The sequence below is a fragment of the Leptonychotes weddellii genome, chromosome X (assembly GCF_054177405.1).
Source record: "Leptonychotes weddellii isolate Sample4059 chromosome X, ASM5417740v2, whole genome shotgun sequence".
In the NCBI taxonomy this organism is placed as follows: Eukaryota; Metazoa; Chordata; class Mammalia; order Carnivora; family Phocidae; genus Leptonychotes; species Leptonychotes weddellii.
Window position 1 is genome coordinate 13,215,930 of NC_138385.1, and position 10,539 is coordinate 13,226,468.

Here is a 10,539-nt window from a genome sequence, read left to right on the forward strand (position 1 = left end):
AGGAAGAACAAGAGGACATAAGCTCACAGTTAAACAAAGGGGATTTGTCTGATTACCATAGACTCACTCCCAGCACCGGAACCATTAATTTCCAGTTTATTACTTGGCATGTGGCCATTCATTGCTTCAAGCAAGATGGCAGGGTCTGATTTTTGTTTGCTTGAACGTTTGCTGTTCCTGACAAAGTCTTCAGGGGCTTCTTGCAAACCTAGGTCAGGTTGGAAATATTCAAAAAGGTTGAATGACACGAAACAAAAACCTAGAGGCATTGTTTTCCAGTTTAGAAGAGCAAATGTTACACATTCCCATCTGGGACAAAGTTGTGCCTGGTTTGTGGTAGCTGCAGTTCCCCAGGCGTACGGCGGTCTTGCAGTGAGCCCTTTACAGTTCTTGTGCTCTAAAAGCACTGAGAAGAGTCTAGAAAGCTTGAGCTGACTGAGGGCTGGCTGAGGGCTGGCACTGTCTAAAGATGCTAGTCTTCACTGCGTAAGAACCACCCCCTTCACTGAACACTGGAGGGGAAGGCCCTTCATCTGAGCACTCCAGGAAGTCAAATGAGAGATGAAAATGGTCTCCGTTTATTGAGCATTTGCTGTGTTCAAGGAAGTTCACATGCATTAGCTCTTTCTATTGTCACAGCAGCTCTGTGAGGTAGAAAACGTTATACCCCAGGCGCCCGGGTGGCGCAGTCGGTTCAGCCGCCGAGTCTTGGTTTGGGCTCAGGTCGTGATCTCCGGGTCGTGGGATCGAACCCCATGTCGGGCTCTGTGCTCAGCAGGGAGTCTGCTTCTCTCCCTCTCCCTCTGCCCTTCCCCTGCTCACAGGCACACGCACACTCTCTCTAAAATAAATAAAACCTTTTTTTTTTTTTTAAAGAAAATGTTGTGATCATCCTCATCCTATAAGAAACTGAGGATCAGAGGAATTTAAAAACTCTCTTGAGCTCACTCCTCTTGTAAGCGGTATAGCTGGGACTCAAAGCCATGTAATGAGAAGCCACTGCCCTATTCTGTCCCTTGCAGGACCCAGTGCATGAAGATGGGACTGAGATTGGACTGTAGGGACAGTTTAACCACCACTTGGGTTTCCTCGATTCTAAGACACCACTGGGTATGTAAGAGGCACCACTGGTTTAGAGATAGCCTTGGGAAAGAGCACAGATGCCATGGTTTTGGTAAATTGGACGCTAGTGTCATGGTGAAGGTCATGGCTCTGCACATCTTGAAAAATGCACTTCCCCTTCTTGTGCCTCAGTCTCCTCGACTGTCAAAGAGACAGTTGATAAATAATAACTGGACCTAACTCACAGGGTCATAAATAAGTTCATGCGGATAAGGTGCTTAGAAGAACACCTGGCGCACATTAAGTTGTATATAAGCATTAGCCGTTATTATTACATTATTATTATGTGTTATCCTCATCACCACCATCATAATTACACATTCTGATTTCAGAAGCAATCAAATGTGAAAAACGTTCTTTTTAAAAGTGAGGAAATACAGCGAAGGTACAGATCCAATTCAGTGACATGGATTGTCTTATAATATCATCATCGATGTGACCCAAGCCTTAGCCACTTCCGTCACCCCAAGGGTCTGTGCTTCTCTAAAATCCTGGGGAAGGAAGCTTCCCGCCCTCACACTGACTCCTCACTCAGGCGTTCCCTGGGCAGCCACTTGTGCGGGGTTGGGTCCCCCCCAGGCCACTCTCAGAGATTCTTCCATCCAGGCAGCTCCTCACGGTCGGACTTGGCACCACGTGGAGCTCCTGGACAGTGGCTTCCTCTGCCCGGACATCAGCTCCAAGCTGAACATGGAACAGGCTCTCCTCCTCTTGTAGTCCTCTCAAACTCCATCACGCCGAGTTCTGCAGAGGGTCAGACTTCAGCGGAGGGCCGGGGGTAAGGGTAACTGGAGAGAATTGCAACGAGGGACAGACGATGTGAACCGTACCTTAAAAGTGGCTTTTGCCCTTGTGCTGTGCAACAGAAAAGCATGAAAAGATTAACTCCTGTACAAGGGTCCTTCGTGGACACATCGGATTCCTAGCCTCGCTCTCTCCTATTGAAGGCTCTGCACTTCTCAATAAGGCTTCCGTTTGATGACTGCCTTCTTCTTGGGAAATCCCACCCCAGAATAACAAACTTTAAGCACTTACTTTATGCCAGGCATTGCTGTAAGCACCTTATCAGTATTAACTACTGTATCTCATTGATTAGGAAATGTGCACATTTCATATTTTAACATTTCTGAAACCAGGATGTCTCAAAATCAAGGTGTTCAAGGTGTATAGAATTTAAGGGGTAACTTGCCTTTTCTTTTTGTGTGATACATAAAATAATGGTCTATCCTACAATCGATGATGTCTTAGATTCAATGAGATATGACAATTTAATCCTCACGACTCCATCGTGGAGGGACTATTTTTTTTTTGAGATTTAGTTTTTAATTTTTTTTTTTTTAACTATACTCCATACCCAGCGTGGAGGCCAGTGTGGGGTTTGAACTCATGACCCTGAGATCAAGACCTGAGCTGAGATCAAGAGTTAGACTCTCAACCTACTGAGCCACCCAGGTGCCCCACTGAAGATATTTTTTTTTTAAGATTTTATTTATTTATTTGAGAGAGAGAGAAAGAGAAAGAGAGCACATGAGAGGGGGGAGGGTCCGAGGGAGAAGCAGACTCCCCGCCGAGCAGGGAGCCCGATGCGGGACTCGATCCCGGGACTCCAGGATCATGACCTGAGCCGAAGGCAGTCGCTTAACCAACTGAGCCACCCAGGCGCCCGCCATTGAAGATATTTTTAAGTAATCTCTACACCCAACGTGGAGCTTGAACTCACAACCCCGAGATCAGGAGTCACAGGCTCTACTGACTGAGCCAGCCAGGTGCCAAGGAGGGACTATTTTTATTAACATTTGACAGATGATGCATTTGAGGCTCAGAGAAGTTACACAGCTAGTAATCTTAAGGTTGCTCAAAGCCCCACAGTTGGTAAATGGTTAATGTGAACGTAGGCAGGCTGACTCAAGAGCCCATACGTTTAGGAGGTCAACATGTCTCCAATGGGGCCCCATTAATTATTAAGGACCTTCCAGTCCAATTCAAAGTGAGAAATAGAAACACTTTCCAAAGGGTCACAAAACCTGCCAGGCTCGCCCTGCCAAGTTATGTTGTTACACAAAGCAAGCGCCAGTGTTTTCTTTCTCCTGCATTCAGACTGTGCTCCAGAGGCAAAGAAGTAAACCAAGCACAGAGCTGTCTACCCCAAGAGCTGGCAGAAGTTTGAAGTGGAAAATTTCTTGCTTGATTTTGGAGGCTAGGTCAGCTGCTAGGGCAGAGCTTACCTCCTGCAATCTCTGCAAAAGGAGGCTGGGTAAGGATTTACTAATTCTGTGCTAACACCATCTCTAGGGTGAAGAGGTGAGGACATGGGTCGTGGTTGTCTTTCTGGTTCCATAGATTTGTGATATTGTTATTAATCATATCTTGTCTATTCAATGGGTGTATTTTGGCCCCTCATTTCCTATGAGCTTGTGACAGAAAGGAAGAAGTTTGACACCAGAAACAGAGATTTGTGTCTTCAAACTGTGTCTGCATCAAGCAAGCAAGAAGCCAGAATACTTCAAAGTGAGGATGGCCCAGCCCTGCCCCACTTCTAAAAATTGGAGGAAAACAGCTGTAGAATATCAAATAATTCATGAGTTTGAGAGTAGTCTATTCTAAGTTTCCAAATGCTGCCAACAGCGCGGTGTGTGCTCTTCCTTTTGTGACACAGACCTTTGTAAAACAGGATTTTCATATCACCAGGTAACAAAAAGCAAGTTAAGAAATAATACAAACAGGGGCGCCTGGGTGGCTCAGTCGGTTAAGCGTCTGCCTTTGGCTCAGGTCATGATCCCGAGGTCCTGGGATCGAGCCCCGCATCGGGCTCCCTGCTCAGTGGGGAGTCTGCTTCTCCCTCTGCCTGCCGCTCCCCCTGCTCGTCCTCGCTCTTTCTCTCTCTCTGACAAATAAATAAATAAAATCTTTTTAAAAAACGCCATACATATGAATTGCTTTACCTTGTTCTCTGTTGTACTTTTCAGTGTCAATTAAAGTGATTGAAATTCTGTAATAAAGGCTAAATAAGCATATGAATCACATCTTCGTTGTTTGTTTGTTTTTAGCACCAACTAATTGTGGAAACCGCATTTTGCTCTTTGCTATTTGTATGAGCTCTCTGTGAGCCCACGTTGGTGTGCTAGCAATAGGTTCTAATTTTAAAGATATCTAATAGCTAAATACATTTAAAAAGTTCAGAGACCAGACTTCTACACTGAGAGCTAAGTAATATAAACTAGGCTTTCGGAAGGTCAGACTTGGCAAAGTTTCCTCCACGGTTGGTTCTGTCCCTCATGATGCGTCCTGTCTGCCCTGCTCTTTCCCTCTATTTCTATTGTTACTCGTTTTGGAAACACGGCACTGCTCTGCTTACCTTTAAAAAAACTTGGAGATCATACCCTGAAGTGCTACGAGTGCAGCTGTGTTATGGAAAATCACTCGGTCCGTCAAACGAGTTGGGCCATTTTCCACTTTCCGAAAGAAATGGCTCTGTTCACTGTAACAACTCTTTGGAAAAGTCTGATGCCGTCTCCCACACGTCTATCCCCCCATGCTTTTATTCTTAAAGCTAGTGGGGGAGAATCGTGCACTCCGGGATGGAATTTCACTACCACGCTTGGTGGAAGTTAGAGTGTCTAATACTTTTCCTTCGCTTGAACAATTTCTCACCAGTCTGAGAAAAAGGATTTCTGCAGTTCCGCCATCTTGAGTTTTGTGGAGATATGAATTTTAGTGTGTTCACAGATGTGTGCAGCTATCACCAGAGTTAATTCTAGAAATGTGGAATTTTTGTCACCTCAAAAAGAAACTCCATACCGTTTAGCTATCACTTCCCTACCCCTCACCCCCCACCTCCCATCTTAAGCAACCGCTAATGTTCTCTCTGTCTCTATAGATGTTTCTATCCTGGACTTCCATATGAACGGAATCATATAGTATGTCGTCTTTTGTGACTGGCTTCTTTACCATAGCATGTTTTCAAGGTTCCTCTGCGTTACTAGCATGGTCTGTACTTCATTCCTTTGCATGGCTGAATGATATTCCATATTACGAATTTACCACATTTTGTTTCAACGAAGGGACTTGTCAGTAGGCCGAATGAACCTTAGGACCCGACAATTCTGGGAGTCTCTGAGAATAGACAGGGCACACGAATATCATGTAGGATTTGTAAGTCCCTGTCGATGGACAGGGCCCTTTGGTCTGGGTTCGCATCAGACCACAGTTTCCAGGCTTGCTGTACCAGCCATGCTCATAATTTGCCTGCCTTTCCACAGAGAATCTGCATGTTGCTTCTGTGAGCCTAGATGTCCTTGAGACCCCACCCTTCTTAAAGTTGTCTGATTACAGCGGGACCGGTGGGCATTTGGCCAATGATGGCCGTTTCCTAGGAAGGTCAGTACTCTCTGTAGAACTCCTGTGGCCTGGCTTAAGAAGATAAACTGGAGCAATCAGATTCCTTTCTTGGGAATAGGGTAGAGGGCCACTGAGACTCTGAGCCACCATCTGAGCCCGAAAGGCTCTAAGACAGACTTGGAGTGGGGTCAAAGGTAAGGGACTGTCTACGAGCAAAAGTGAGCGGGAAACCGGTCAACAGAAAGAAGAGGATGGAGCAGATATGCAGAGCAGACCAGAGACACTGAGAGAGATCCTGGACCTCTGGAGAGAGCCCCAGAAATTGTAGCTGTCATGCTTCCTGTTCCAGGTCCAACCGCGGTGGCCCTCTTGGAAGAGCCGTAAGATCTCCACCTCCTTACGATAATCCCTGGCCCACCCGCCTGCCCCCTCCTACACTTCGTTGCAGAACCAGCTTGAGTTGGCCTCTGTTCCTTGCATAACGGAGCTCTGACTGAAGTCCATGCAGGATGGGTATAGAGTCAGGAGCTGGGAGTGAAGATGTGGGGGTGTTGGGGAAGCAGATGCTCAGCAAGATGATGGACGTGGGCCAGGTGGCACTGGCCAATGGGTGGGGTGTGGCATAGGTGGGGTGAAGGAAGACGCACCTGGTAACAGGGTAAAATACACAGGGGCCAGAGGTGCCTCCTGAGCTTCCTGTCCGGGGCTAGATGTGTGCGTGTGTGTGCACCCATGAGTGTGTATACACACATGTATGTCTGTGTGCAATAGGTGTATGTGCGTGGGGGGGGGGGCACTAACAGCAAAATCTTCACCCCAAGGTGAGATATGCATGTAGATCCTGGAGGCCAAGTGGCACGAGGGATGGTCACGCTCAGCCGGCTGTGGGAGTGCACAGCGCCCCCCACCCCCGCCGCCTCCAGCCTCAGCCATGTAGAGCTGTGTCTTTCATTAATCATTGGTTCCTGTTGGCAAAGACAAAATCATCCTGTTTTTGAAACGCCTCTTGGTGAGAGCAGCTGTTATCAAGCAGAAAGAAGCTTGGGGAGATGGGTAAGAGAAAAGTGTCACATGAAAATATTTTTCTAGATTTTCTTTTTTCAATATGCATCTATAGAGACCTTTATGGACTGTAGTCGTGAACCTATTGACGCTTCAAAACAGTAACTCCAAACTCCTCAGCTAATACCTGGGAAATTCCTAGTAAACTGAAGCAGAGGTGATCCCACAACCTACTGACATTGGTAAGTTTGAATGCCCAGTTTGTTTTCCCAAAGTTAGCTGAAGGCATTTCCTTGAGGCTCGCACAGGCAGGGAACTTCTGAAGTCTGGATGCAGGGCAGCCTCCTGCTTGCGGGGGGCGGGGGGGGGGCGGCACAAGATTTGACACCTTTTAAAATGTTCGTTTCAAAAGATGGAATGCTTTCCTTTTCCCCAGTCCACACGTACTACATGTTCATGCTGGAAAAAAAAATCAAAATATACACAAAAGCACCCAGAAGATTAAAAAAAATATCTGCAGTAGCCCCACACCCAGACCCAGCCTCTGTTCACATCCCGCCGTGTGTTAATTGCAGCCTTGTTCGCTCTATTCACACCCCGCTCCCTGGCATTCTGCCAGCGCCGGCAGCGTGCCCGTGGGCTCCGCTGCACCCGAGGGGGGCCGAGCGAAGCACAAGTTGAATCAACCCTGCCACCTGCTGCCCAACCTAATCTCCTAAGCAGCTTTTTGGCCCTTGAAAGCTCATTTTCTTTTCAAAATCCCTATTATTTCTATTTTTCTAATCACAAGGGCATGCTTGCTATACAAATTCAAGCAGTAGAGAAGCTGAAGTCAAAAATGAAAGTCCCCTTTCCATAATCCCACTCCCCAGAGGTATCACTATGACCAGTTAATGGGTATCCATCTTGAGCTCAGCATTTACATGCTTATATATGGTTCGTTCATTCATTCATTTATTCAAAAAAAAAAATGTTTCTGTAGGGTCTCCTGGGTGCCAGGCTAGACACTAAGGCTGGAACTGTGAAAGAAAAAATCCCTCCCTTTTTAGGTGCCTGGGTGGCTGAGTTGGTTAAGCGTCTGCTTTCGGCTGAGGTCGTGATCCCAGGGTCCTGGGATCGAGCCCCGCATCGGGCTCCCTGCTCGGCGGGGAGCCTGCTTCTCCTTCGCCCTCTGTCTGCTGTTCCCCCTCCTTGTGCTCTCTCTCAAATAAATATAGTCTTTAAAAAAAAAAAAGACTATATTTTAAAAATCTCTTCCTTTTTGGAGCTTACATTTTAGCGCAGGGAGGCAGGCAGTACACAAACTAACAATGGATCCATAATATGCGAGGAGAAAATAAGACAAGGTGAGAGAGCTGGGGAGTGTCCAGCAGGGCGTAGATGGGGTTGCTATTTTACAGAAAAGGAAGGACTCTCCAGGGAAGGTGACATTTGGGCAGGGCCCTTTAAAAAGTGAGGGAATAACCGATGTGGGTATCTGGGCCAAAAACGAAGGGCTGAGGCAGAAACAGATCTGAGAAACATCAAGGAGCCTTGCTGGCTGGAATAGAGTGACCCCAGGGGGAGGGCAGTAAGAGACAAGGTCACAGAGGTCACAGGGATGAGGTAGGGGCAAGTGACTTCTCGGCCTGAAGGTACAAGGAGAGAAAAGAACAGTCCAGGAGTCCCATGAGAACTGAACTCTGGACGAAGGACCCTGTGACTGCAGCCGCTGGAGAGTTTTGAGAAGAGTCGAAGAGAGGCAGGATCTAACTGAAGAGTTTTAAAGGCTCACTCTGACAGCTGTGTTGAGAATAGACTAAAAAAGTTAGAATAGAAGAGGAGAGTAAGTCAAGGTGGAAAGCAGAGGTTGAGGCTGAGGCGGGTCAATGTGCAGAAAGAGAAAGGGAGCCAAAGGGGCCCAGAAATCTGTATTTTTTAAAGAACTATCACAGGTAATTCTGATGCAGGTGCCTATTCCTGACACTTTTATTCAACATAGTGCTGGCAGTCCTAGCCAGAACAATCAAGCAAGAAAAAGAGATAAGAGGCATCCAAAGAAGTAGTAAGAAACAAAATTGTTAATTGAAGAAGTATAATTGTTTCTATTTGTAGATGACATGATATTATACATCGAAAATCTTAAAGACTATAGCCAAAAATCTGTTGGAACTAATAAAGCAATTTAGTAAGGTAGCAGGATACAAAGTCAACATGCAAAAATCAGTTGTTTTTTTTTAAGATTTATTTATTTATTTTAGAGAGAGAGAGCGCACAAGCAAGGGGAGGGGCAGAAGGAAAAGGAGAGAGAAACTTTAGCGGACTCCCCACTGAGCGCAGAGCTCCATCTCACAGCCCTGAGATCATGACCATGAGTCAGAAGCTTAACCAACTGCGCCACCCAGGTACCCCTCAGCTGTGTTTCTATACACCAACAACAAACTATCAGAAAAAGAAATTAAGAAAACAATACCATTGTGCTTGCTTCGGCAGCACATATACTCAAATTGGAACGATACAAAGAAGATTAGCATGGCCCCTGCACAAGGATGACATGCAAATTCATGAAGCATTCCATATTTTTTAAAAATAGAAAAATAATAAAGCATTCTAAAATGCCTCAAGAAATAAAACAATACCATTTATAATAGCATCGAAAAGAATAAAATACATAGTAACAAATGTAACCAAGGAGGTGAAAGATCTGTATACTGAGAACTGTAAGACACTGATGAAAGAAATTGAAGAAGACACAAATAAATGGAAAGAAGTTCCATGCTCATGGATTGGAAGAATTAATATTATTACAATGTCCATAATATCCAAAGCAATCTACAGAGTCAATGTAATTCTTATCAAAATTCCAATGGTACTTTTCACAGAACTAGAACAAATAACCCTCAAATTTGTATGAAACTGCAAAAGACCCTGAATAGCTAAAGCAATTTTTAGAAAAAAAGAAGAAAGCTAGAAACATCACACTTCCTGATTTCAAACTGTATTACAAAGCTTTCATAGTCAAAAGCATATGGTACTGGCGTAAAAACAGACACATAGATCGACGGAACAGAATGCAGAGCCCAGAAATAAACCCATGCATCTATGGTCAACTAATTTTTTTTTAAAAGATTTTATTTATTTATTTGACAGAGAGAGACACAGCGAGAGAGGGAACACAAGCAGGGGGAGTGGGAGAGGGAGAAGCAGGCTTCCCGCGGAGCAGGGAGCCCGATGTGGGGCTCGATTCCAGGACCCTGCGATCATGACCTGAGCTGAAGGCAGACGCTTAACGACTGAGCCACCCAGGTGCCCCTGGTCAACTAATTTTTGACAAAAGAGTTAAGACTGTGCAATGGGGAAAGGACAGATTCCTCAGTAAATGGTGTTGGGAAAACTAGACAGCTACATGCAAAAGAATAAAACTGGACCCCTGTCCTACACCACACACCAAAACCAACTTAAAATGGATTAAAGACTTGACCATAAGACCTGAAACCATAAAACCCCTAGAAGAAAACATAGAAGAATAAGCTCCTTGACATTGGTCTTGGAAATGATTTTTTTTATTTGACAGCAAAAGCAAAAATAAACAACTGGGACTACATCAAACTAAAAAGCTTTTGCACAGCAAAGGAAACATTCAACAGAATGAAAAGGCAACCTACAGAATGGGAGATAATATTTGCAAGCCACATATCTGATAAAGGGTTAATACCCAAAATACACAAGGAACCCATACAACCCAATAGCAAAAACAAAACAAAACAAAACAAACAAAAAACCCTCAAATAACCCAATTTAAAAATGGACAAAGGACCTGAATAGACATTTTTCCCAAGAAGATGTACAAATGGCCAAGAGACACATGAAAAGATGCTCAGCATCACTCGTCATCAGGGAAATGCAAATCCAAACCGCAGTGAGATACTACCTCACACCTGTTAAGATGGCTATTATCAAAGAGACAAAAAAATGACAAATGCTGGAGAGGTTATGGAGAAAAAAGGACTCTCGTGCACCGTTGGTAGGACTGCAAATTGGTACAACCACTATGGGAAACAGGATGGAAGCTCTTCAAAAAATTAAAAATAGAACTAC

The 10,539-nt window shown here is 45.0% G+C and overlaps 1 non-coding gene across 1 annotated transcript; it reads left to right on the forward strand.

Annotated features, from left to right (window-relative positions):
* Positions 1–8,918: 8,918 nt before the first annotated feature.
* Positions 8,919–9,025, forward strand: LOC115944788 (U6 spliceosomal RNA). The gene has a single exon (XR_004079293.1). It is a non-coding gene; the product is annotated as a U6 spliceosomal RNA (small nuclear RNA).
* Positions 9,026–10,539: the final 1,514 nt, after the last annotated feature.